The sequence below is a fragment of the Heterocephalus glaber genome, unplaced genomic scaffold, assembly GCF_053883595.1.
Source record: "Heterocephalus glaber isolate CG9 unplaced genomic scaffold, H.glaber_assembly_v1.0 deba00001497, whole genome shotgun sequence".
Taxonomy (NCBI): Eukaryota; Metazoa; Chordata; class Mammalia; order Rodentia; family Bathyergidae; genus Heterocephalus; species Heterocephalus glaber.
The window spans coordinates 72,155,578-72,178,844 of NW_028258320.1; the positions used below are offsets into that span (position 1 = coordinate 72,155,578).

The 23,267-nt window shown below is 41.4% G+C and overlaps 1 long non-coding RNA gene and 1 pseudogene across 1 annotated transcript in view; one reads left to right on the forward strand and one right to left on the reverse strand.

The window, feature by feature from the left end:
- The first annotated feature begins 5,990 nt into the window (after positions 1–5,990).
- LOC147825750 (uncharacterized) overlaps positions 5,991–23,267 on the forward strand; it is a 346,984-nt gene continuing 329,707 nt past the window's right edge. The window contains exon 1 of the long non-coding RNA XR_015440485.1: positions 5,991–6,241. This is a non-coding gene — a long non-coding RNA (uncharacterized LOC147825750). The remainder of the gene's footprint in view (positions 6,242–23,267) is intronic.
- On the reverse strand, positions 21,656–22,626 carry LOC101713640 (MKI67 FHA domain-interacting nucleolar phosphoprotein pseudogene; annotated as a pseudogene).

Genomic DNA, 23,267 nt, shown 5'->3' on the forward strand with positions numbered 1-23,267 from the left:
TCTTCTTATCACTGTATCCCTTTATTAGGTATCACCTCTTTCTTTGTCTTGCTAAGGATTCTAATGCAATGGAATGGAATTGTATTAGAATACAATGGTCTTTCTGATTATGAAATATAAATGGACACACACTTGTGCACACTTGCACACCACTTGTGCCTGCTTAGCTCTGCTTCTTACCATTGTTCCTCATAATAGTGGTAGTGCCTTTTGGTCAGTCATCCATTCACTCAACAAATATTTACTTCACACATACTATGTATCAGGACTGTGCTGGTACTGAAGGGAAAATAATGAGATCATTATAGTCCAGCCTATTGGCAGAGATAAACATTAATCAAATTATTGCACTAATGAATCAAAGTTTGCCCTTATTCATGTACTCATCCCCAAAACATTAAGAATGTTCTGTTTTCCTAACAGCTGAGGGCACACGAGGAGGAGACACGTATGGGCATCACCCTTGAGGAACTGAGGAGGACAGTGCAAACACCTGCAATGTACCTCCTGGGGCCCAGAGCCCAGGCCAGAGGACTCGTAGGGGTTGGGCTGCTGAATCTGTATGGTAGTCTCAGAAGGTAGATATTATTGACCCCATTTTAAAGATGAGAAACATCAAGGCTCAGATTGCAGCTGACATGACCAGGATTTGCATTTAGGCCTATCCAATTCAAAACCATGTGCATGTCAAAATTGCAACACTTTTTTTTTTACTCCTGAAACAGTAATAATATAAATAGCTATAATATGGAACAGGACTTAAAGAGATTAAGTAGCTATAATGGTGGTTAGTCACCATGTGCTGAGAATAATGTGGCCATCATTGGAACCCCTTATTGAGTAAGTAGGGGACACACTGTCCCCTGCAGTTGCTTCCTGTCCTGAGCTGGGCTACGGAAGCAGACGAGGCTCCACTGTGCTCATTCACATGCTTTGTTTTCTTCTCAGTCCACACTCACCTGCTACATCTCCAGGTATGGAGATAGTGCTTGGGCAGAGCACATGTTCCATTAGCTTTGCCTAGGCTTGAATGAGCTGAAAATAAGTCAAATTGGTGATGAAAAAGCCAGAGCACAAATAGCACTCTACTGAAGAAAAACAAGGATGCAAATGTGGCCGCCATATGTCAGCAAGCTTAAAGAGAAGAGGCTGACTGTGGTTGGTATCTGTGCATTCCCCTCAAAGAGTCCCATAAAACTCCTTTGGTTTGCAGAATTAAACTGTGGTTTGCATGCAAACAAGACCTTAATGTTTCCTGGAAAATCCCCACCTTTTGTAATAAGAATCTTGAGAACAGAAACCAAACATCAGTGCCTACAAATGCTGTGAATTGTAATTTATATATCTTTAGACATTAAAAATCACCTAGCTTTGTTAGGGCAAAATGCATCCATTAGCATCACTGAATATGCAAGACTGTGTCAAATCACAGACACTGTGTAGGAGGTGGTGTGAACCTGCTGCTTTGAGCACTGAGTCCACATTTATGGGCCAAAAATGGGTTACCCAGAAATGACTTTGTGGAAATGATAGTGAGACCTGTTCTTGGGAAGATATATTGAGCTATATGAAACTCAGAAAAAAATGTTGACATAAAATTATATTTTATTGTTATCATTTACATATGATAAAATGCACAAAGTCAGGACTGTTTAATTTACAAGTGACCAAACCTGCCAAAACCTTAAGTCAGAGTAGTTTAAACACCGCAAGTTTGATCTTTGTGTAGCTGAAAGTAAAGAACTTTAGAGCTTTCAATGATAACAGCCAGCTGCAGCATGTGTCACCACCACTGTTGTAAAGCTTCGGGCAATGGTGCAGAGATTCAGGTGATGTCAGCCAAACAGCTCTGCTTGTATTTTGTTGGTCTCAGCCATCTTCTCTCCTTGGGCCCCTAGTAATTCCACACTTATGTTTTCCCAAGTTTAAGCCCAGATGAAATGAGAACTCTTTTCTTTTTGCAGAGTTGGTGCTCAAACTCAGAGCCCTGTGCATCCTTGCAAATCCTCTACCACTTGAACTACACCCCCAGCCGTGAGATATTCTTTTTCTAATAGTTTCAGCCACATTAGAACATTGCATCTCTTGGCTTGGATTAGGTCACATGCCTTTCCAAGAACCAATTATTGTGGCCTGTCTATGGAACTAGTAATAGAGTCAGTTTTACCTTCATCATATACTTTGGGAAGAGGAAAATTATGAAGCTGGTACTAGAAAAGGGGGAAATAGATATGGGACAAGAAAATCAACAAACATCCACAAAAACACAGAAGCCTGCTTTGTTCTCTTCCTGTGTGAAATGGCGATGTGTTGATAATGTTAGTGCACCTGATAACAACTGTTCATTAAGCAGTTGCTCTCTTCCAAGGGGTCTACTAACAACCCTATCACAACAGTATGAGTTAGGTATTGCTATGTCTACTTTACCATGGCTAGAGCCAAAGCTTACAAAACTAAATGAGTTGCCAAGACTGCATAGCTACTCAAGGGGAAGACTTAACTCAGTTCTGTCTTAGGTCTTAGCTCCTATTTCTCCTTTCTCTAAGTAAGCATTGCTTACTTCTGACTTGTGAACAAGAAAAGGTGTGTGTGTTAGGGATTGAGAGACTGATGGATGAGAAGACAGATTATAAGGAGAAAGAGGATGCTGTTAGAGTGGGCATCCCCAGCTGGGTCAGGATGCCCTGGCACAGCATGTGTTGTGTCATAGGAATAGCCCAGACCATTTGAGTCTGGGAGATCCCAACTGGGGGGAGTGAAGGACTCTGGGAATCTGGCAGTCAGTTTTCCAATATCACATATTCCTATGGCTTTGTTTTCCTTGTCAAGTTCCCAACAGCTGCGGGACTTATTAAGCCTGAATTGTGTTCCATATTCATCAGATGACTTGTTCGTCATCTGCCAAGCCCCTCTGGAGAAAAGGAGTCCAGGAGCTCAAGCAAAGAATAACAGACAGCGTGTCCTTACCCACTCTCTTGAGCAATGTGTTCTTGACAATTACACAAAAGTAGCTTTAAAGCAGAGGGAAGGTTTGCTTTTTTGTGGATATAGGATGCTTCTTTTTATCATCAATTTGTTATCTTCTTGCATTTCCACTGCATAGGTAAAGTAGGAACACTCTGTAGTTTACAGAAAGGAAAACTCAAGCTAAGAGTTTGAATGCTGGAAAACTTCAATACAGGTAACATTAGAAAGGGCCTCCTCACATTCCAATCTGCACCCCCTGTGGTAGAGCTCTTTCATGTGGGCTTTGCTGCCAAGTTACTAATTAAAAGCACATGTGATTCTCTAGGATGCATGGCTTGGATCTCTTCAGTTCACAACAAACCCTGTGTTCCTAGCACAGTGCGTAGGCCATAGAAGAGATTCATAAAAATTTATCGAATGAATGAACCCAAGTTCTGCAGACCTAGAGCAGACACCTTACTTGAAATTCCAATGGCTACAAGCAGTGGTGCCCTTCAGCCCTCCCTGTGCCCCCACTCAAGGCTCTTAATTCCCAGGAGCACAGGCTAAGTGTGTCCCCTCCCATTGAAAGCGCTGCTCTTGGCTTCTCAGTGTGTCCCACAGCGGCTCCCTTAGAATTGGGTCTCCAGTCTGTAATATTTCCTCTCACCCCCTTAAAGATGGGCCCAGCTGTTGTCTTAATTCCTCTCAAGCACAGGTACTGCTAGATAGAGATCTTTCACAATAATTTTCCTTTTCTGTGGAAGGAGTAGGATGAGAATATCAGCTAGTTCATAGTTGTCATCTGGACTACCTGAAATAATGCCTGTGAACTCTCTGGGAGACGAGAGAAACTATGTACACAGGAAGAGTTGGCTCTTGGCATGATCATGGCAAGATAAAAGCACAGGCTCTGAACCAGACTGCTGGGTTCACGTCCTCTGCTGTCTGATAACTGTGATCCTGGGCAACTTACTGAACTTCTTCCTGCCTCAGTTTCCTCATCTATAAAGTGGAAGTAATAATAGAATTGGCTCCACGGGGGTGCTATGACACTTAAATGAATCAGTATCTGTAAAGAAGTCAGGAGAGCTCCTGCAACACTGTAAGTGCCATGAAGGTAGCAGTAGGAGCCACATACAGGAAAATCAGTACCGGGTAGCGGATGTTGCTGCTCCCAGAGTCCCCAGCTCCCTGGGCTGCCACTGTTCTGCTTTCCTCCTAGTTCTCACTGTGCCACCATTTGAGAATTCCTCATTCCTACCCTACCCAAATTTTGAGTCCCCTCTCTCTGGACCTTGCTAGAAAAAGAACAAAAAAGTGTGAGAACTGAGATGAGATTGGTCCTCCATAAGAAGGGCCTGTTGCACTATTGACTGAAAATCTTCAAATGTCTGAAGCATCCACATTTGGATGGATTCCTGGATTCTGGTGTTCCCCACGGGGGGAGTGGCAGGGGGACTGGGAGGAGCACAAGATAAATCCAGCAAACTAGTTCCTCTGTGCAAGGAGAAAAGATTCCACCCTTTTAGGGAAACAAATTCCTACCCTCGCATGTAGAAACTGCTTCTAACACTTAGAATGTTCTTTACCTTTTCAATAACTTCAAGACCCAAGATCTATTTCCAACTGCCAATAAAGCAATTGCTGGTAACTTTACACAGAAGTTTGTCTTAAGAGAAGTATCTTAAATTAGTCGCTCCTGGACCAGCTGCACTAGCATCACTTGGGGATTTGTTATAGATAAAAATTCTCAGGCCACGCTTAGCAATTGTTTGCAGTGCACTCAGGTAATCTTTAGACAACATGTACATCACCTCCAATAGGATTCCTTTGCTACCAGGCTTTGAGAAATCAGCAACCACTTAGCATGTGTACCTCTTCTTGCTTCAGACCCATAATATATGGGAGTTTCTGATGAGAAACTATGTCTGGCACTTTGCTTTTACTTCAGAACCATGAATTTAAGATCACACATTCACTCCTTTAAACAAGGCCTCTCAGTAGACTAATAACTAATCAACCTATGAACACATATAATTGGTGTGTCATGCATTTGATATTTTTTAATTTGGAAGAGGGTGCTATTATCCAAATGGCCTCCAGGCCTTGACATAGTCAAGTAAATTGTAACTGAGCTTAAATTGTGTGTTGTTGGTTTTTTTTCCACAATGAAACCATAAAGTGTTAATCCACACTTCGTGGAAATAAAGACACCTTGTGTACATGTATACACACTCATAATCCCTTTCACTATGGATAAGTAGCTCCACAAACCCCTCCTACCTCCTGACCTGGGGTCATCCTGATACTTGTATGTGTATAAGACTTTTATTCTCTCATACACCTGAACAGGAAGTATTTTTGAATTATCACTAAGGCTCCATATATATGGAACCTTAGTGTAAGTGATATATCTAAATATAATTATAAATTTGTCTAGAACTAAGTTTTAGCCTAACTCCTAATTAACAGATTGTCTAAAATTCAAAACGTGCATTTTATATTAGGTTTTATTGGCTAAAGCTTTTTTCTGCTTCTTAGTAAGTTTACTAAAAAAGCCTGTAATACTGACATGGCCCTTGAGCTTAGCAGTCCCTGAATCAGGAGCTCTGAGTGTGGGTCTAGGAATCTGTTTAACAAGCTCTCCAGATGATCCTAAATGCCCACTCATAACTGAGAACAACTATTTCACATTAGTCTTGATGCAGAATGTATGTGAATATTGGAAGTAAGACGGTACCTGTGTTAAAATAAATAACCTATGGCGATCCCTCTGGTTTTTTTAGTCTTACTTATGACACAATAAACAATAGCTCAGTCATTCTCATGCCTTACCACACGTTAAAATCACCTGGTAGAGGTTAAGATTGACATTCGTGCAGTACTCTGGCAATTAAATCTAACTTTCTGTGGATGGATATCAATTTTTTGTTAACTCGCCAGGTGCTGCCAAGTTTAGGAACTATCACTCTAGATTTCTTTCTAGTCTCTCTGCAAACAGAGCCCATCGTTTGGATGTGAAACATCCCCTATGCCTTAAAGGCTTGGTCACAACCCCACCTCTCCCCCAGCCTTTGGTGCTGTTGCAAAGTGGTGGAACTTTTAGGTGGAGTCAACTGGAAGGAAGTGAGGTCACTGAGGGGCGTGCCCTTTCTCTTTTCACTTCCTAGCCTCCTTCAGATATGTGGCTTCCTCTGGCTTTCTCTACCATATACTCCAACCATGATCTATTGGCTAGCCACAGGCCCCCAAACAATGAACCAGTCGAGCATAGACTGAAGTCTCCAAAACCGTAAGTAAAATTAACTTGCCTTCCAAGTTGAGTATCTCAGGTATTTTAATGAAAAGGTAACATATGGAGTGAATCATGCAGTTTGGTATTGCAGTGGGAAATAGTTTCCTTGTATCAAAAGTTATCTGTCTGGCAAAGGTTTTTTTGCGCATGTCCTGTCAGCCCAGGAGAGTGGCCCGTGGGTTAGGCCTGATTGTTTTCTCTGTCCTAAAGTCAAGAAAAATACATAGCTTGACTTTAGCAGCTGCTAGTTCATGATGAATTAGATGAAAAAGAAAATAGTCTTCAGCTGGTAGAAAAAGCAGCCTAACAGGCACTTTGGAAAGGCTTAAAGCCAAGAACAAGAACTCTGAAGCCAGAATGCATGGGTTTCTGGTTGAAATCTAACTTGTACTGTAAACTGTAAACTGTAACCATCGACAAGTTATCTGGCTTCTCTTGCCCTCAGTTTCTCCACCTGAAAGGAACCCTGTAAGACTTAACTGAGACTAATTATGAGAATTAAATGTAATGACACATGTGAAATACTTAACACAATAATTGGCATGTCAACAAGTGTTACTTACCTCTTATCGTGATTAACCTAGAAACTTGCCTCAGAGTCTAGCTGTAGCCTTGTGTGTCAAGCTGGTACGAACCTGACTTTTCTTTACATCTCAGTTTCTGTGATTGGGGCCCTAACAGCAGCATTGCTTTATCTCATTCTGTGATGCTTCAGTATCTCCCCCCCACACACACCTTTTAATTTTTAATGCTCAATACAATGCCTGACACATACTGTTAAGACTTAATAAATGTTGGAATAAAATAATGAATGAATGAGCTGAACTGAAATAAACTATGCTTTCCTATTCTCTAGTAGTTGTCCCTGAAAGAGTTAGAGAAGGGAAGGTGTGTACTTTAAAGGTAATTCAGATATAGGCAGGAAACAGGTGTGGAAGAAAGCCGCCCCGCCACTTTATTGTGTAACTCATCACAGCATGCCTCATGAAACTCCTGACACTTGCTTCCCGGCAGCCTGACTCACTGTTTCAGATCAATTTTTTCTGGCTGTTAATTTTAATAAACCTTTCCATTCCAGTCTGTGCTAGGTCCCCGTGTCAGCCTCCCTAATTCACTCAGCTATGAAAGCAACGGGCCTAATTATAAGCTAAAGTGGATTCAATCTCAAAAGGAACTCTGTGGCAAGGTCTCCCACTGTCGAAGCAGAGTCATAAGTCAGAAAGGGGGGTCAGATACTCCCTGCTTCTTCAAATGTTTCAACTCAACTGCAGGGCCTGTGGCTGTGCCCTTAGGCCCTTGTCTCTAGGACTCCACAGGCTCTGCTTGGACTAATGGGCTTGTTCCCCTCCAAAAGCAAATATTTACTTGGTGGAGTATCTTTCTCAGGAGCTTGAAAAATCCAGCTTTGATAGCCTGGAAACTGGGAAAATGGAGGGTGGGAGGAGAATTGAAATTAAGAAGACGGCAGGTCACAGTGGCTTTCAGAGAGAAGGCTCAGAAGCCAGATTTACCTGTGTTTAATGCCAGCTCCACTCCCCCACGCAATTCTGTGCACTAGTTCACAGACCACCGCCAGTCCGCGAACGATGTGCTCCCAGGGAGCAAGAAGGTGAGGAGCTTGCGCCAGGATGTAAATGAGCCACATCACTAAGCACACTATTACTTCTGGTGACTTTTTTTCTATGACAAGGCTCTCCGTGAAAGAAGCACCATGTTGATTGGTATTCTACTGCAGGTTTCTTATTCCCTCACTGAGAGCAGTACTCACAGAGTAGGACTTTGGTAGCACTCAGGTCGTTTAACCAGATGAAGTTTTAGTTTCCTCATCTATAAAATAGGGCTCATCATCCTACTACATTACATACTGCTGTGAGAATGGAGTGGGAGATAGCATGCCAACTGCTTCATATGATGCCTGATAACTAGGAAGTACTCGGTGAGAGCTAGCATCAGTTTACTTAACATCTGAATAGTTCCATAGCATGCTAAAACTTATGTAAAACAACAATAATTACTTGTGTTCAGAAAACAAGGGTTCCAGCCTGGGGGGAGGTGCACACCTGTAATTCCAGCACTCCAGGAGGCTGAGGCAGAAAGAGCATAAATTCAAGCCCATCCTGGGCAGCTTAACAACTTAGTGAGACCCTGTCTCAAAATGAAAAATTAAAAAAGGACTGGGAATGTAGCTTAGTATGAAAGCCCTTGGTCTAATCCCCAGTACCACCAAAAATAAAAATTTAAAAAAAATGTTTTTTTAAAAAAAGAAAACAAGGATTCCATAGTCAGCTTATTAAGTTTAATATACTCTTTGTGTTTTGTTTTGGTTTTTTTTTTTTTGGTACCGGGGATCGAACTCAGGTCCTTGCGCTTGCGCAGCAGGCAGCAAAACCACTGAGCTAAATCCCCAGCCCAAGTTTAATATACTCTTAAGAGACAGGAATTTGTCCTACACATATGCCATGTTTCTGACTCTTTGGGACCTAAGCTAATTTATTTTTGAATCTCCAACACCATCAAACACTGCTCAGTAAGTCTATGGATAGCCTGACGGCAGATTCACCTTGGGGCTAGCTGTCCTGGTATCAGTAGACCCAGGACTGTCCCTCTCTTATTTCTCTCGTGTTGGTTCCTGGCCTGGCTTTCCTGAATTGAGTGGTTACATCTTCTGGGTTAACTCTAGCTAGCTGTGGGGCCTCTCTTATACTCTCTATGCCTTTCTTCTTGTATCACTTTTAAGAATCTGTCTACAAGAACATCTTACCTGAAAATATCCTGAGCATCTGAAAGACCTTTGGGTACCATTACTCCACCAAATAATCTTCTAAGGGCCAACTGACCTGGAATAAGGAGCAAGTTCTTTCCTGGAAGTCACAAATTCGCCTTGGGGACAGAGAGACACAGAATAAAGTTTCCCCATGAAATCTCAAAGGAACCACTGGAATATATCTGTTGGTAGAGCTGTGTTGTAAACCAGCAAGTTTCCAGCATTTTCTTCCTACAACTTTCTAACGTGTTTTCTACTACAAAATTGTACTATTTTTCTTTTAGTTAAATCATGATGTACTTGGTTTAGATTTGATCCATAATAATCAGGACTCTTGATTAAGGATAACAGAACCCAACTCAAAGTAGTTTGAGCAGAAAAGAGAATTTGTTTCCAGAACTGGGAGGGACAGAGTAGTTACTAACTTGTGTGACTGAATCCCCAACCCAGACTATATCCTCAGGGCTCCCATCTCTCAGCTCTGCTATTCTTCCCATTTCTCTTTGTTAATTTTATTTTCTCTTTGTGTGGATATCTTCTCAGTAGTTGTAACTGGACTGCCAGTAGCTCCATGGATCACATTCGTATAGCCTATAATCCAGGTGAAAGAATTTCTGTCTCTGAGCATCCACTTAAGAGTAACCAGCCCATCCTGGGTCATATTTTAGTCTATCTGGGTTGCTCTAACAGAATACTTAGACTGGGTAACATGAATGACAGAAATATATTAGTCATAGTTCTGGATGTTGGGAAGTCCAAGATCAAGGACACCAGCTGTCAGTGTTTGCTGAGGGGTCTCTTCCCCATACATGGTGTCTTTTCGCTGGGTCTTCATATAATGGAGGGGCAAACGAGCTCACTTGGGTCTCTCATGTAAAGGAATTAATCTCATTCATAAGGGCTCTTTTCTTATGGCATAATTACCTCCTGAAGGTCCCTGTTCTTAGTACTATTGCATTATGGATCAGGTTTCAACTTGAATTTTGGGGAAACACAAATATTCAAACAACAATAATCAATTTTAATGATCAATCAGTGCTGGGTCATGTGATGCTTCTGCCTTTCTCATCTTCCCATTCTACCTTATAGCCAGGATACTGGGAATAGTTATCTAAAGCCTAACTAGAACTACCTAGATTTGGGGAATGTGCAATTTCTCAAAGGAGACAAGAAGGTGTTAGGATTTAAGGAGGGAAGAAGTGGGACAATTAGCAAAACAAATGTCCATTACAGAGTATTGCTAAGAGAGGGAAGAGCTTTACAAGAGGACTAATAATGGAACTTAAAATGTCAAATGAGGAAGCAAGTGCAGGGGACAGGACTTACTAAGGTCACTGAAATTATTCAATACTAGTAACACCTCATTTGTCTAAGAAATGGCCATTCATGCTAAAAGTACTAACCTCAATCTTAGAGAAAAGCCATATTCCCCATGTTCTCAATTCAAGTATGCATTTTTGTTACTACTGACTTGGCATTGTTTCGCTTCTCTTTGGCATTTCTCTTGCAATGCCTGCCACATTATTTCTGTCATTTTGATTTATATTATTATACGATATCATTAAGTATTTAAAATAGCCTAATGTTATAATTGCATCTGTTTTCAAGCGTGGAAGCTGAAGCTGAGAGACTTGGTGGCTTGCTTAATTAAGACCACACTCAAGTAATTAGTGGAATTCACATTACCAGGATGACTCAAGAGCTCTTGACTCTACCTAACTTATGCAATCTTGAAAAAAGAGAGGAAAAAATGTCTTTCTTGACATAACTCTAGTGCCAACTCCATAGCAGTAAGTCATACTACCTTGGTTTGTTGGCACTGTCTCATCACAATTACGACACATTCTTTATACAACAATCTCTTCTTTAGTTATTAAGACTTTGAGAAGGTGATGCTGTCTTGATATCCTAACTCAATAACCTAAAACAAAATCTCCCACAGACATTTCTTCTCAATACAGTTTAATTTAAGAGGCAGGCTCAAGATTGGGGGTAGTTTTCAGCAGTTTCATTTGGTTCTTTATTGGCAGTTTTTTATTAATCTCCTCCTGGGTCATGGGTAATTTCAGTATTACTAAAGTTCTCATTTCTCTTGTGGTTGCCTTTGCATGTTCATCTTATACCATCTGCCATGACACTTCTCCTTATTTTATGTGAGAGTTTTGAGAGATGCAAGAAGATTAAGGAGAAAAAATAAATACTAAACTATGTCTGGTTAAAGCAGTGACAGTGCTTGGTGGATTTGAAAAGGGGTTTACCACTTGCATTCACTTTCTCTAGTTCATTGTTTGCTTTGAAACCTTTGGTCAGAAAGTTCCATGGGAGCCAGGAATTTTTGTCCTGGGTCTTTTCTTTGAAACTTCATGGCTCCTTTCCTCCTCTCTTACTCTTCTATTCTCCTTCCCTGGCTCCCCCAGCCTCTGTCATTTCTCAGGTTAACATCTGATATATGAAGATAATCCCGCAACAAGGGACAGCTTAACATGTAAAGATGTTTGCCTCACATAGCAAGAAATTCCCACCTTGGTCAGTTGCAGCTTGGTTTATTCAGCAGCTCAAGTTGTTCACTCTTCGGGCTGCTCTCTTAGCTTGGTCCTTGGGTTCATCCTCTCATAAGGTGGCTTCCAGAGTCCCGTGCATCATGGTCAGCTATCAGAGCACATAGGTTCACTAACTGAGATGGACACTTTGGTGTCTAACACTTTTCACCATGAGGGACACCCTCCCAGAAGGCCCTACTCTTCCATTTCCCAATGGCCTGAATTGTGTTCCAAGCTTGTGCCTAAACCTTGCAGGGGATGTGGAATAACCTTCACAGCATTAGCTTAATCAGCACTTATGCACCATGGCTGGGAGACACTTAACCATATAGAATGTGAAGATGAACAAAAATCTGGGTTTTATCCATAAAAGTAAAAATGGAAAATGGACTGAGTCATATTTGCCTCACTATTTCTTACATAAGTAGAATCCTAGTGCATTTTATGGCCTTTGCTATGACCAATAGGGAAGTACATCCCTGTTATGTATATTTAGAAATTAGTCCAAATTTTTTTGAGAATCAAATGATTCTCAATGCTTGGCCCTTTGGTTTATATGTACGAATCTTCCTTTTGGATAACATAGTCAACCAGCTATCTACCACTTGCACATTGCAGAAGCTCTTTCTAGGCAATACCACATGCCTTGTTCATCTGGCCCTCATTTCCAGCCCATACTCAGGCTTGGGAACCTTCCCCAGAGGTTAACTGAATGAACAGTGAGTGTCTCTAATTCTCTGGTGCATGACACAGCATCTGTTAGAGGCCATTATTTTTGTATCGTGTCTTATGTGAGCAGAATCCTTCAGGACACATACACACAAATCCCTGGTTTTCATGATATTGTGTGACTTTAAAAATGACCATACAAGCTGAAACCACAGAAAAATATTACTAATCAATGGAGATTATTTCCATTAGTACTGTGACCTTTAAATATCTCCATTGAAACATTAAAAGTTTTCTTACTGTCCCTTATAAATGTAGAGGGAAATGTAAAAATTAAAGCTTTCTTACTGTCATTTATAATTGTACTGTATAGGGAAATGTTAAAGGGAAACTAAAATTTATTTAGTACAGTGTTATTGAAAATATTAGAAATATTGAGTATTAAAAGGTTTTATTTCTTGTAAAATGTTACGAAGATGACTGTGTTTGAATCACGCCTGCCTCCTTACGGTTGTATAAGTTATGAATGAATGTCATTTTGGTGCCCTACTGGACTGTCATACTTCTTTCTAAGTTTGGATTAGCTTTCAACATTTTGTCCTTTGTACTTACAATGTTGTGAAATAGTTTCCAGAGTTCTTTTAATGTGAAGTTTTTGGATGGTGCCAATTTTTGTTGGAAATTTTCCTCCTTTTCGTTGCAAGTCCTTTCTTCACTTATGCCCAAAGGTTACTTTCACTGAGTTCTGGCTGGGTCTTGTCCCTTACATAGCACAGGGAGTGTGGGGGTCCCATGGTCAGCTATTGTGCTCTCTTTATCCTGGATTTGAATTTCACTTTCAGAGTTTGTTTTGTTTCCTTGTTACACTTTCCTCTTTGGTGGCCCATTCTCTCTTTTTATTATCCATTTTTATAAAATGTCCGTGAACTTATTCCTGGAGGCAAGGAGACCACACAACCACACATCTGGCTGGCAGTGCATAAACTACATAGCAGATGTGCAGTGACTAACCACAGCAGACTGCAAAAGGTGATTTGGTTGGCCTCTGGTCACAGGGCAAAGCTGTCATTTATGTAGTGTCTGTGGACTTAAGACATGGCGGCAAAATTTATACTTTACTCAGTGACAATTGATATACTGTGATAACTGATACTTGAGCTATGCTGTTGGGAGACTGATGGTACTAAACCAAATCACGGGAGCTGGAGTCTGTGTAGGTGAGATCTTTGCAATGTGAAGGCCGCTTGTATGGTAATAGACCTTGAGATGCTTCAGGTACCTGTGCAGTAGGTGAAGTGCAGATGCTCATCGAATGCCTATCCTGGCCAAGCCTGGGCTCTAGCTAATGTTCTTTTGGCATTGAGTCTGTGTAGCAGCAAACTGGAAACCAATGCTAATTAGGGAGCCAAAGTGTAGAATAGCAATGCTAGAGGCAGCAATGCTATCAGCAAATTTCACAGGCCCAGTGATGACCAAGGATCAACCAATGATGGTAAAGAGCACTAAACAGAACTGCATGTTTTCCTCTCTCATTATTATTAGTCCTGAAAATTCACTGTTTTCTGGGATTTAGCCTTCAGATCTGATCCAGTCTAATCTAATAAATGGAACTCAGGGAAAAGGCCAGCCAGCCTGGCACTGCCCTGCTGTGTGGCCTCACACACAATCTCACTCTGTTTTCCTCCCTTGGCTTTCAATTCCTGCACCGGCTACAGGCCCATTGCTGACCCATTTGATATCCTCAGTGGTAAACTTAGTCTTGACTTCCAGGTGGTTTGAAATATTAAGGAAAGTTATAGACCTATGACTTGGAACTCATTACATTCTCAACTAATTTTTCATTTAATCAAAATAGTATGTGTATTTTCTATTTTTTTTTCTTGTGTCAATTTAATTACATGCTTCCTTTTATCTGACAAAGGGAACTATGAGTTTATGAAAGGAGCACAGATTTTTAGAGTGGGACAGGGCTGAGGTGGAAGCTAGTCTGGCCATGACTGCATGGGCTCTTTCATGTCTGCTTTCTGAGCCTCCACTTTTCTTGTTATAAAATGAGTACAATAAATATTTAAATATTTATATGTGTGATGTATTTAGCCCTGGACCTATATAAATCATCTAATATGTTGTGGCTACTAGCGTATGGTATTTTTCTATGGTTCATTAAACAATGTGAAATGTTTTATATTTATCAGCTTATTTGATCCACGTATCAGTTTAGTTCACATAGTAACTGAGTCAATGTAAGTGCTCAAAATGCTATTTTCTTGGTCTCTTTTTTATTTTAGTTTCTAGGATGCACAGAGCTCAGTTGTAATGGTTAAGAATTCCAAGTATTTAGTTTAGTCAATTCTCTGCTCTGTTTAGCTACATGTGTGTGTGGTTTTGATAACTATTTCTTTTTGAGTAGGCTTTGGTATTAGAAATCCACCCAAAGCATTCACACATGCAGATGGGGATACAAAAACACAAGTGAATACATAATAAAATTTTCACTTTGGTCTCCATGGTATGCATATTATTATGCCCACCTTGCCTTTGCCCTGGTCATCTTCTGTGATATGCAGCAGCATGCTTTAACTTGTGGGGAGCATAGTCTTAGAAATGGTTTAATTTGCCTCGAAGGCATTTGTTGATACCAGACACTTGGCGCACAGTCAAAAGGGTTCGATTCTCCAACCCTCCATAGACAGCTTGGAGCAAATTCTGGTGTAATTCAGGGTGGCAGAAAGCATGCAGTACTCTGCATTTCCTAAAGTCTATTTCCTCTATTCTTCCTGGGCACCCAGGAGGAGGATCTTTCCTTTGCAGTTAGGTTGAGCTCATGACTGGCTTCAGGCCAATAGTGTAGAAGTGGAAGTGATGAACTCTATTTCCAGGCCTAGCCAGGAGTCCTTCTGGGAAATCATGATGCTCTGTTCCTATTTCTCAGTGGTTTCCAAGACCATATTTTTTCAACTGGCAGAATGCTAATACAGAAGAGACCTGAATACCTGAGTTATCATATGAAGGAAAACTACTACCAAAAACTAGCTAGATCTGCATTAGATTTTGAAATAAATAAGAAATCAAACTTTGGCTAAGCTTCCAAGATATCAGGGCTTATTTATTACTATATCATAGTCTGTTTGGCACTGACTAAAACACTTCCCCATTTAACTCATGGGACTTTCATGGGAATCAAGACGATACCGAGTTCATGTTAGCAGTTGGCAAGTTGTATGCCCAAGTAATATGTGACTACATCACATTGATATTTGTGGAAAGCTTGTAGTTTTGAAAATCAAGAGACTCAGCTCTGATAGAAATGTCAAATACTTGCATCTTTCCCATCTACAGCCTTGTCATCTCTAAACTAACAGTCCTAACCCTTGTCATGACTACTTCTCAGGTTGTTACAAGATGCAAATGAAATCATAGATGTGTAAGATCTTGGTAAGCTATAAAGTTATGTCAAGTAGAAGGTGCTGTAATTATTTCTTTGGAAGCTCAGATCACTCCCAGGGATACCCCTTCTACATGGAACGGGGATACCTCACTACTGCCCCAAAGTGTGGCTGTTTTCTAGAATGTCAGCCCAGACTTTTGTTCAGCAAAGCATGAGCTCCAGCCCCCTGACTGCAATCTGGATCATTTGGCAGGCATTTCCTGCCTGGAACAGCTGCTTGAAGCTGAAAATAAAGGTGCCTATGATTCTAAACACAGAATGTCTGGAGGGGAGAAAAAATGGAGCTTGCACAGAGTTTCAATCCCTCCTGTAGAGGAGGGTGAAAGATTAGAGGATGGTGTGTGGTCTACGTCTGCTGCAGGAGGGGGAGGAAGGACAAATTTCACTCTGGGAAGGACAGCTACTGGGCCCCAGAAGGAAGGCTGGGGCACAGTCAACTGCAACACACTCGGCTACTTGCAGAGTGTTTAAAACAACACAGAGGCCGCAGTGTTCTGACCCACTCTCTACTTGGGCTCTGAAACTCCCTAAGTAAAACCTTCTTCTCCATAGCTGACAGCTTTGTGTTCTGTTTAAAACCAACCAGCAGACCATCTCATGGGACAGACGGTGCCAAAAGTTAATATTATCTTAAGGAAGCTCTGGGGGAATGAAGAAACTGAAATGGGAGTCTTGGTAGCACAGTGGAGAACACAGCAAAAAATTCACACGTGAAAATGGAGGGATTGAGGTCAACCATAAGTTCGCTTGACCCAGCCTTATATGCAGCAGCTCTGCTTGAGGAGAAGCCGGGGCTTCTGAACCACAGAATACACATCTATCGCTCTTGCTTTCTGTCAGTCACCCTCTTAAGTGCTTCATAAGTGTTAGCTAATTTATTACTTTTAACCCTATTAAGTAGGTATTAAGTAGTTTTCCCCGTTTTACAAATGGGGAAACTGAGGCCCAAGGAAGTTAAACCCTAGGACATGGAGATAAGAGGCAGAGCTAGGACCCACACCCAAGCAGCAGGCTCTGTGCTCAAGGCTCTAAGCATTAAACTCTTCTGCCTCGTCTGGAGCAGACGAAGAGTATGCATGTTCCCTCAGAGGCCTCCAACACCCTGGGACTCTCTGACTCGAACTCATTAGGCGAGAGCCAGCCAATTACAAACAAAATCAACAAGACAGCGCTTCTTGACTAGCTCATGTCATGTGGATATGTGATCATGGCTAACAGAAATAAAATGCAAATCCTGTTTGCCAATTCTGTTCCTGGAAACGGCTTCACTCCCTGGGCTTCTGCAGCAATTTAAATAGTTCCATTAGGGAGCCCCCAGAGCCCATAGCAAGGAAAGCCAGCCCCGGGTGAACTCATTACCTATCACTTGGTTGTTGGCTAAAATGCATAAATAAAAACGAACTGCTTCTGCAGTTAGGTTCTCAGTTTGAGGTGCTAAGATTCATTAGCATGCCTTCATAGAAATGCATATCTGCAGCATATGTTTATTGCTCATCACAATGCTTACACACACCTCATTAATTACCAGTTGCCTTTAGGCATTTACTTGAAGACAGTCAAGTACTATATAATCAAGCAGAGCTAACAAATTACTTTGTGAGGAATCTGGAAATAAACATATGCTGGCTGCTTATCTTAGAATGCATTGGACATCACAGCACAGCTGGGCCTCAGTGAGGCCTCTCTCTGATCTCAGTGTTTCCTTCCCCGAAATGGGTAGTTTTCTACTGTCTTCTCTTCTTCGTACTTCTAAATCAGCACTGTATGTAAGGTACAGACTACCTACATTTGGTTCACTTTTGACGCTTTCTTTACAAAAGGTGCCCCTGGTTCCAGCATAGTCGGCTGACTTGGAATTTCTGCAAGGGAAACCAGGCTGAGCTGACTGTATAAATAGGCTTGGACTGTATCCTTAACTCAGAGTTTCTTTCTTTCTTTCTCAGAAAAGTTCTGGTTTTAATTACATTGTTACACATGCCCCTGGAGAATTGAACGCATGTTAAAGTTAGAGAACACTGTTCTAAGTGTGGCAAGGGCATTGTGAGAGGTAAGACTGTTAGTAACAGTGAATTTGATAGGAAGGAAATCACTCTGTTGTCACTTACAAAAATCACATTCTTACAAATATTTGTTTAGTATAGGATTCTGCAGAGAGAAAAATCAAACCAAGTATGCTTTCTTAAATATTATTATAATATTAACTTCTCTGGCCTCAAATGGTCAGGAAATCTGGCAAACCCAGGTCAAAGGAGAGAAATCCTAGGAAGGCAGGTGGGCCCACACACAAACCCATGGGCATTTTGGGAACACATCCTAGGGAGATGTCGCCATGAAGGGGCTCCTAGGGCTGTCCACAGGCTGCGAAAGTGCAAGCAGAACTCACACACTGACAGTCTCTGAGCCACAGCATCCAATGGGTATGTCCTGTTCTGCACAAACGAATTCGCACATTTTAGGACCTTTTCAGACTTTTAAAACCCAGATTTCATATGAAAATCTTCTGACTTCACTTGAGAAATCAGAGGAGTTGGCAACACGAGGTGTTTCCAGGGGCAGCGGGAGGTGGTAGCTGCCGAATGGCTGCTCCCTTTGGATGGACCTGTTTTCTAAGTCATCATCCTAGGCAGTTGGCTTCACACATCCCCACTGCTCACCTGGCCCTATGGACACTGGTGCTGCTGCCCCTCCTCTCTTACCTGGCAGCTCTGAAACTTGGCTGCATATTAGGATGATCTTGGGAGGAAGAAACACAGAGAGTGATAAATAAGACAAGACTGAGCTTGCCACAGAATGTGGCCACAGGACCTCAGGAGTGGGGCCCAGCCATCTACAGTGTTTTACACTCTCCAAGTGATCCTATGCCAAGACGGGGTTGAGAACTACCAGCTCAGCTCCACCATGATGATCTTTTCAGAAGCTGCCAAGAGAGCAGATGCCAGCATGGGTGGGCTCTTAGGTGCCTGAGGACTCATCTGCAACAGTCTTGTTTAGAATCTCCTACCAACTTTGACCTTGAGGTGCTACTCTTGGAAGTTCTGTGTAGTGGGAGTCTTTAAGACCCAGCAGGCTACTTAGTCAGAGCTCTCCTCTTTCCCTTCCTTATAACAGGTCAGAAAGGTAAGCCCAGGAAAATCAGCCATCCCATATCACAAACAAGGAGAGTCAAAATAATGAGTCCAGGTTGTCTAAGAAAGATGACTAGATATTTACTGCTGAGAAACTGTGTGGCATTTCAAAAGAGTGCTGCTCAAGGCTTCCCCCTCACTCCCCTGTTCTTTCAACCTGACCTCAGTGAGCAGCTGGTCTCTGTAAGATGAGCTGCCACTGTCTCTGACAGGCAAGTTCAAGGGATGCGTCTTGATCAGAGCTAATTCTCTCCTTCTCTGCCCACTCAGTGCCCCTTGGACTTTCAGAGAAGTTGTCCCTATTGTGCTAAAATAGTACAGATGGAAACTTACCAGTGCGGAGACCGTTCAGGATTTTCCTGACTCTGATTCAGTTTGCTCCAGTTGACATTCAGCCCCAGTGAGCATATTCATTGGACAGTTCCTTTCAAAATCCACAAGAAGGTCCAGAAAATGGAGGGTAATGGGAGGGGTTTCAGATCAAGCCACTCATCTAGAAGAAAATGTGAACAACATTTAGTTTCTCTTCCATGAGCCATCTGACAGCACAGCTTTGGGTCATCCTCTCAAGTTACAAGGCCCATCTGCCTCCACATCCCCATTCCTAGGTCTGGCAAAAGAGGCCTCACTGCGTCATTGGCAAAAGGGTGAAGTGTCCCATTCTTGAAAGCTCAGCTTAAGTCCTAATTCCAGGAAGACTTTGCTAATCCACCCACGCCGTGCAGGTTATTCTTTCCTCTCAAATCCTTTTTGCCTGAGAGCAGTCACATGTAACAGCAATGATGGTGATAATGTCATTCATACCATAGGGAGTACATTCTATGCATCAAACATTATGGTAGGGGTTTTAGGTAAGTCACATTAATTCCTTCTCTCAAACACCATTCTGTCCCTTCTGCTGTTCCTTGAGGTTATGAAACATTTTCATGTCAGGGCCATTGCACATGTTGCACCCTCTGCCTGAAAAATTCTCCCCCAGATTGTAGCAAATCTCTCTTCCTCACTTTACTCAGCTCTCTGCCTCAAATATCACCTCCCATTGAGTGGACTACTCCATAAGATAGCACATTCGGTCATCACGGCCTCACTCCGCTTAAAGCACCAGGGTGTTTGAATCTTGATGTCTCCAACACACCATGCTGTTGGCAAATGTGAGACCTGACCACACGGTGGCCCAGGGCAGAGATTCTGGAGTCAAAGTACCTGGGTTGGATTCCAACTCTGACTCTCTCCCCATTAAAATGAGGGTGTCACCTGGAGTGTCTGCAAGTCTCTTTGCCTTAGCTACCCATCTTTAAGGAGGGGACAGTAATAGGGTTAAGAGGGCTGTTATGTGGGTCAGAGTTAATATATGTAAAGTGTGTATCTCTAGTAGTGACATGTAAGAGCCACTTTTCTAAGAACAGGGACTTTGTTACTTTGTCCACTAATATATTCCCATTTTCCTCAACACCTATAGCTGTAACACATGTTAGTACATAATAACACAGATTAGTAAATTAGTCAATGGATAATAGTCTGTCATAAATCATTATGTCGATGACTTCTAGAAGTTGGCTTCTTGAAATGGAAATAAATGAGATAAATTTTTCCAGATAGATCAAATTGAGAAAGTTAATGTCTTTACACAGGGAAGGTTTTCAAATGTTTGGTCTACTTAAACAAGAAATGTTGATGTCTTATGGTGTTTCTCAAAAATCATGCTATGAGAGACTTGTACTTCTGAACCTTATGAGATAGCAAGGACTTATGAAACAGCTAAAAAAACAAAACAAAACAACTCAGGTAATATGCATGAGACACTGGATTTGAAGACATTGGGTGGCTAACAGGCAGTGAGCAATAGCCATCTTAGAGACATGGAAAACAAGCAAGGTGGGTTCCATAATTGCCCAGCTTTGTGGCGGGAGAGTTTCTAGGCCAAGGTATAGAGAGAGGATCACAGTGGAGTCCAGGAGTGTCCATGAGTGTGGAGACAAGGCTAGCAACCTGAAGATGTCAAAGCCAAGGTGTTAGGGCAGAGTGCTAGAGAGGAGAGAAAGAGAACTCCCCACAGAAAGAGGACTCCGGAGATCTGCAGAGGGTTGTTTCAGCTGATTATTGATCAGGGTATGTGTGTGTAAACTATCTGAGACTGAGGAATGAACTCCCCTGTCCTTAGAGCTCACACAAGGCCAGAAGTAGTTCCTATTCGCATGATCCAAGGAGGAAACCTCATAATTTACAGGATCTTGGATCATGCATTCAGAAGGCCTTTGCCTCATTAATGAGGCAAAATTAACCCTAGAAATTAATTTCAACCAAGGAAACTTAAAACTAAGACTTGAGAGAATTGAGTTGTTTCCAAATTACTTTATTGCATCAAAGAATAAGGCATAAGAATCTTTAATAGTGAACTAAAAAATGCATCACACTGTCAATAGCTTTAAAAGTCCTAAGTTTAAAGCAACTATATAAATAAACTTTCAGAAATAATGCAAGTCAAAGAATAACACAACTGTACATAAAATGTGACATATTATTTAACATAAAGAATATTTTTGTTTGTTTGGGTTTTTTTGGTCAAGCAAGACTGGTGAACTTTATTTGCTGGTGGCAAAAGGCCACAACCCTTCAGTACTTCAACCTGCAATCAACAGTGACATATAGGCAGGGTAAACCAAGGGGAGCTACACACAAAAGTAGGAGACCAGGACAAAGGCACTGTGAGCCCACCCCCTGCAGGCTGCAATGTTCCCCAAATCTCAGCAAGGGCAGATAAGCCGAAATTACTCACTGCTTTCCTTATAGACCTGGAACACTCAGTAAGCTTTTCCTCTGAAAGTCTTGTTAATGGTTGATTTAGTTGTATCTAGTGTAATATAGAAGTCAGCCCTTGTACCAAATCACAATTTCTGGTAAGATATGCTGCAAACAATACATTCAGAATCACTGTTTGCTTTTTCTTCATCTCTTTTTCCCCCTGAAGGAGTGGGTGTGGGAGTCTCTGGTGTGTCCTTTACCCTGGACGCAGGCTGTTTGAAGGCTGTTTCGTCATCTTTATCATCATTCATTTCAGCCACTTCAGATTTTCGTTTCTCCAAAAATACCGGTGTACAAACTGCTGTGGCGCTCTGGCTATCCACAGTCTTATCGGGAGGGACAAGTGAGCCTTTTGAAACCCTTTTCTTCTTCTTCTTAGGTATGTCTGAAGCCTTGTTCTTTTTGGCAGAAATCTCTTTTTTGTCTGAAACCTCTTTCTTCTTAGTAGATAAAACCAATGAAGGAAAATTATAATCAATTCCTTTTCCAATTAATTTCTTCCTTAGTAATTTTTCTTTCTTTTTAAATCGATCTTCCATCCACAACTTTTGTAGAAGTGTCTGCTTATGATTATACCATTTCACTGCTGGGTATACTGGATGATGAAATGGAACTTGCCAGCCTTTAAAAAGATCTTTATGTACCTTTTCGGGTGGCATAAAATGACAGACCAGGAGTCTTTCACCAAAGAGGTAGTTGTGCGTCATTTCAGCCTCTATCTTGGCAACATCCTCAGATGCAAACTCCACAAAGGCATAGCCTCTGCTATTTCCAGTCCTTTTGCTTCTGGACAATCTGAATCTTGTAATATTGCCAAATTGGGAGAAATATTCTTTGATCTGGGATTCAAAAAGTACTGGAGGTAGGAGACCCACAAAAATTACTCCAGGTGTATGTTCTTCTTCTTTGTTTTTTTGCTCTTGCTTTTGTTGCGGGGTCATGCAACACTGAACCTGCTCCACCTCCTGAAACTGAGCATCTTCCTGGGGGTTCAGAGACAGAATTGGTGCAGCAGACCCAGAAAACACCGCCATGCTGAGAGCACCCCATCACCCCGGCTCCACGTGGCACTCCCAGAAATGCTCACCCATAAAGAGGATTTTTACAGAAAAGTCAACTAGAAATCCTTAAAGATATTATAGATCTTAATGTATGCCCCACACTATCAAACTACTAGAAAAAAATATAGGAGCAATTCTTTATGACCTTTTAGGTTAGGCAAAGATAACCTAGATATACCACCAACATAAATCTATAAAAGAAAAATCATAACTTGGACTTTTTCCAAATTCAGAATCTCTTCTCTTTGAAAGGCAAGGGGAAATGTTTGAAAATATCACATTTATAAATAACTTACATCCAGAATATGTAAGGATTTCTCTAATCTCATTAAGACAACAAGCAATCTAATTTTTAAAAATAGAAAAGATTTCAGTAAGTATTCTATTTTGAGAGATTAAAAGGTGAAAATAGGCACATATAAATGATTTCAAGATGATTAGGCATTAAGGAATACAAATTAAAATTATGTTGTTTCACCATTATATATGTCTTAGATTGTCCAAAATTAAAAAGACAATATCAAATGTTGGCAAGGTTGTGGAGGAACTGGAACTCTCATACCCAGCAGATGGAAGTTAAAATTGTACGACCACCTCAGCAAAGTTTAGTACTT